The following is a 6,000-nucleotide window of genomic DNA, read 5'->3' on the forward strand; positions in this document are numbered from 1 at the left end:
AAAATACCCAAGCAGATTAGTAATTTAGAGATGAAAGTTATCATTATATTAGTACTTAGTACCCTGAATATAGATTGAAATGTATAGATATGAATTCTTTTATTAAAACAGAAGAAAGGTTAAAACAAGATAGAAAATGAATATATCCAAAGAAATGGAAAAAGAAAAGTGAAATGTGAAACAATAGAGCAAAAATCTGTATATTAGAAGACTTAAAAAGTTGAGAAATTTCTGGCAAGAAAAAGAGAAAATGCGAATATAAACCCAAGAGTTTATTTTCTTAAGTTTTCTAAATCCTGTTGAATGCATATGCTGTTACTGTTAACAGAGTGACATTTAGATGAGTTCTTTAGAATTTACCTTAAAAATTTCCAAAAACGTTCCACCATTAATAATGTCTGTATACACAAAACAGTTTGGTTGTTCTAATGGAATTTGCTAGTCTTCCCTACATGCTTAATTGAATGAGCAGTAAGTAAATCTGTCTGATGGACTGTCAAATCTTAGAAATGTAGAGAATATAACTGAATGCTATAGTGATTAAAAGGATGGATATAATCTTCTAACAAAATAATACAAACCTGCACTTTAAAAATTGACAAAACTGAAATGAGAAAGACAAATCTAGATTCACATAGTAACTTACAGTAGCTGATTAGATCAGAAGATAGTTACTCAGAAGTATACCATTTCTTTAAAAATTGACATAAATGACCCACATGAAATAGTGCGTCTAACAGCTACAGTATACATATGGAGCACTTATAAAAATTGATCAGGTTAAAAAAAATTGATCAGGTTAAAAAAGTTGATCAGATATTACACCATAAAGCAATATCAACGTATTTCAAAGAAATGTAACAAGACTATCAGTGAATAGCAACAATAATAATAATTTAAAATTTTCCATATGGTGGAAACTAATATAAATTCCAAGTAACCTATGGTTCAAAGAAGGAATCACAATGGAAATTACCACATAATTTGAATTGAATGATATTAAAAATGCAGCATAGCAAAATTGTGAGATATATATATCTCAAGACATGTATTAAGGGTAGTTTATATCTTTAAGTTCACATGATACCAAAAAAAAAAAAAAAAGCTAAAAATGAATGAGCATCTAAGTTCTCAAGAAGTTAGAAGAGTATATTGAAAATAAAGAAAAGCAAGAAAAAGGGTAAGATAGGAATTAATGAAATAGAAAAGAAACATATTTACAGATCAGCAAAGCCAAATGTTGGTTCTTTCAGAGAAAAAACAACATTGATAAGCCTGTAGCAAAAATGACTAAGAAAAAATATAGACCTATATCAAAAAGAAGGAAGCCATTACACATTCTACAATTATTAAAAGTTAATAGGACAATCTTATTCCAATAAATCCAATAATATAAAATGGACAAACTATTCAAAAACCAAAACTTATCATTTTAACAGAAATGAAATTGATATGTCACCAGCAAGAATATAAACAACAAAGGAAGAAACAAATAACATGAGGTATAAAGAAAGATATTATTACAGATTCTTCTAGTCACACTAAAAAGATAAGAAGAAGGTACTATAAGCAATTATAACAATAAATTTCAAAATTGACATAAAATAGACAAATTCCTAGGAAAACATAAATTATCACAATTGAATAAAAGGTTTAACAGTCTTATTCTTGGTAAATTCATTTAAAAAGTCTTCCTACAGATAAGAACCTAGATAGTGAATTCCATCATTTAAGGAAGAAAAATTACCAATTTTATACAATTCTTCAAAAAAATGTATTTAAAAAGAGGAAGGGAATAATTTCTACCTTATATTATGAGGCCAGCATGATCATAATATCAAAACCTGAGAATGACATTGCAGGAAATGATAATTACAGGTCAAATTCACTCAAAAACTTAGGTGCAAATATCTTAAAACCAAATCCAAGTGTTGTGTATGTGTGTTGTGTGTATATGTGTGTGTATATGTGTGTTGTATGTATGTATGTTGTGAGAGTGAGGGAGGGAGAAAGGGTTATAATGCAACCAAATTGGATTTAATACAGGAATGCAAGAATCGTTTAACTTTGGAAATGAACTAATGTAATTCTTATCAATAATAAAAGATAAAAACTCTTGGCCATCTCAATAGCTGCAGAAATATATTTGATAAATTTAACACATAGTCATGACCTAAAAAAAATCTTGGGGTGCCTGGGTGGCTTAGTCAGTTAAGCATATAACTCTTAATTTCAGCTAAGTCATGATCTCATGGTCCTGGGATTGAGCCCTGGGTTGTGGGCACAGAGCCTGCTTGGGATTCTCTCTTTCCTTCTCTGCCCCATTCCCCTAAAAAAATATGTATAATACTAATACTAATACTAATACTAATACTAATACTAATACTAATACTAACAAAAAAATAAAAACTCTTAAACTGAGAATGAAAATATCTTCTTAGATAAAGGGAATCTACAAAAAAAACCAAAACACAAAAAACAAAAAAAAAACCCCAAACAAACAGCAAATACCATACTTGACCAAAAACTGCTGAAGATTTCCACGGAGATTGAGAATGCATGAAGAACGCCATTTGTCATTACTTTAACTTGCTATGTTAACGGAGACCATTATCATGGATAAAAAATAAAAGGTATAAGGCTTGGAATGGAAGAATAAAATTATTGTTTGCTGAAGACATGATTAGACATTTATGGGAAAAAACTATGGATACACTGTTAGTTCATACAATAAGATTGTAGAACACAAAGTTAACATGCAAAATAAAATACTACACCATTGTGATGGATGATTGTATCTGTCAACATGGTCAAATGTTGATCAACCCTCTAGATGTTGCTGTGCGGGTATTTTTTAGATGTGATTAACATTCATATCTGTAGTCTTTAAGTAAAGTAAATATCCTCCATAATATGGATGAAACTGTCAAAGAAAAGTTATTCCTCACATTTGTTAAAGAATGGTAAGGCTGACTGTATTCAGGGTGTCTACCACAAAGAGGTTTTGTGGTAGGGAGAGAGATTGTCCTCAATTCCAAATAAAAGGAAAAGTGGAATTTATATTCCAGGAGCAGACTAGGGGAGGAGGCGTGTCAGTAGATGGGAAATTATTAAAAGGAAACATCAGGGTTAAGTGGGGGATTCTGGCTAACCTGACCTAATAGGATTCTTGCTAAAGGCAAGCCATCATGTTTAGTCATTGTCTAGGGTTTGATGAAGGATGTGGAACAAGATATTAGATAGTAAGGGTGGGAGATTCTGGCTAAACTGAGTTTGTGGGTTCTTGTTAAAATTGAACAAAGAGAAGACAGACACAGAAGCTCAAAAGTCAGGACCTAGTTGAGAAAGAACTTCGAGGAGCCTGATTAAAGTTTGGTCAAAAAGGGAATCTTTGTTAGACCTCATGTAATCAGTTGAAGGCCTTAGGCACAGACTGGGCTTTCCTAAAGAAGCAATTCTCCCTAAGACTTCAACATAGAAACTCTGCCTGATTTTCCAGCCTACTGCCCTGAGGTATTTGGACTCAAGACTGGAACATCAACTATTACCTGACTTTCTAGTCTACAGGCCTGCCCTATGGATTTCAGACTTACCAGCCCCCGCAATCAAACATGTAAACCAATTTCTTAAAACATCTATATTTCTGTCTATCCATCTTATTGGTTCTGTTTCTCTGGAGGACTCTGACTAATATACCAGCAATGAACAATAAGGGATTAAAAAATTAAAAATAATGCCTTTTAAATTTCCTCACTTATATAGCATTAACTGCCATCTCTCCAAGATGTCAGAAGTTTTTGCCAGAGGAAGTATCTGGTGGGGCAAAGGCCCATGAGGAAAGAGCAGAGACAGAAAGCCACAGAAGCAATGAAACCTACTCTCTCCAGAATCTCTTTCCAGTGTTTTCCTTTTGCTGATCTGTCATGGTCTTAAATCAACATCCTTTAGCAGACTGTTTCACAAATTTTTTGAGAAAGTGAACATGTTGTTCTTCATTTATTCATTGAATATCCATTGAACAACGAATATGTACCAAGAATGTAACATTTTAAATAAACTTAACCATAAAAAGAAGTTTTTCAACAGCATTAAAAATGTAAAATATCAGGGCACCTGGGTGGTTCAGTCAGTTAAGTGTATGACTCTTGATATCAGCTCAGGCCATGCTCTCATGGTTCATGAGATTGAGCCCCATGTGCAGCCTGCTTGGGATTCTCTGTCTCTCCCCCTCTCTCTCTGTCCTTCCCCTGCTTGCTCTCTCTCTTTTTCTCTCAAAATAAATAAATTAATTAAAAAAATATAAAATACCTGTGAACTAATCTAATGAGATGTTCAAGACCTTTATACACAATTCTCTACAACAGGGCTGACACACTTTCTTCTGTATAGGCCACATATTAAATATTTTAGGCTTCTGAGCTACAGATAGTCTCTATCCCATTTCATTCTCCATTTTATTGACAACCCTTTAAAATGTAAAGTTTAGGGGTGCCTAGGTGGCTCAGTTGGTTAAGCGTCCAATTTTTTATTTCAGCTCAGGTCATGATCTCACAGTTCATGGGATCGAGCCCTGCGTCAGGCTCTGCGCTGATGGCATGAAGCCTCCTTGTGATTCTCTCTCTTTCTCTCTCTGCCCCTCCCCTGCTTGCTCATGCTTTTTCTCTCTCAAAATAAATAAATAAACTTAATAAAATAAAAATAAAATAAAATAAAATAAAATAAAATAAAATAAAATGTAAAATTTAATCTTATCTCATGGATGTACAAAAACAAGCCATGGGCTGGTTTTAACCTATTGGCCATTGTTTTCTGATCCCTTCTCCTAAAACACACCTCAGAGAAGTTAAAAACCTAATAATTGAAGAAAGATGTCTTATCTATAGATTGGAAGAATCAATATTGTAAAGATATCAATTGTCCAAAAATTGATCTATAGATTTAAAGACATCATTAAACTGGTTTCCATTAATACTAAATGCTTTTTTTTCAAAAGATAAGAAAGTAAAAAGGCAATTCAAAGATTAGGGGAAGATATTTAAAAACATACACCTGGCTAAGACTTATATCCAAAATATAAAAATAACTTCTATAACCAATGAGAAGGGAAAATATACATAAAATGAGCAAGTGAGCAAAACATTTGGACACTTCATAAAAGAAAATATGCACATGAAAGATCTTTCTTACATTTATATTGCATCTCAAAGAAGAACTAATTAAAATCACAGTGAAATCCCACTATATATCCATTAGAATAACTAACCTTATAAAGACTAATGATACCAAGTGCTGGTTATGATATGGCTCAACCAGAAATATCCTACACTTCTGGAAAACTGTTGAGCAATTTCAAAAAATGTTAAACTTACACACACCATACAAGCTGACCATTCCATCTTTATCCAAGGGAAACAAAGCGTTATATCCACAAAGTCTAATATACAAAATTTCATGGCAACTTTATAATAGTAAAAATGGGACTTACCCAACAATACATTTAAAAAAATCATTCACCACTATCAAGTGGGATTTATTTGTGAGAAGCAAGGGTGGTTCAATATTCGCAAATCAATCAATGTGATAGATTATATCAATGAGAAAAAGGATAAAACCCACATGATCATTTCAATAGATGCATAAAAAGCAATGGACATAGTATAACATCCATTCAAGATAAAACCCTAAACAAAGTAGGTTTCGAGGGAACATACCTCCACATAATAAAGGTCATATGTGAAAAACCCACAGGAACATCATACTCAATGGGGAAAAACTGAGAGATTTTTGCCAAAGATCAGAAACAAGACAAGGATGTCCAGTCTCACCACTTTTATTTAACATAGTACTGGAACTCGTAACCACAACAATCAGACAAGAAAAAGAAATAAAGGATCGAAATTGGTAAGGAAGAAGTAAAACTTTCACTATTGGCAGATGACATGATACTATATATGAAAAACCCTAAAGACTCCATGAAAAAACTGCTAGAATTGATAAAAG

The sequence above is a fragment of the Prionailurus viverrinus genome, chromosome F1, assembly GCF_022837055.1.
Source record: "Prionailurus viverrinus isolate Anna chromosome F1, UM_Priviv_1.0, whole genome shotgun sequence".
Lineage (NCBI taxonomy): Eukaryota > Metazoa > Chordata > Mammalia > Carnivora > Felidae > Prionailurus > Prionailurus viverrinus.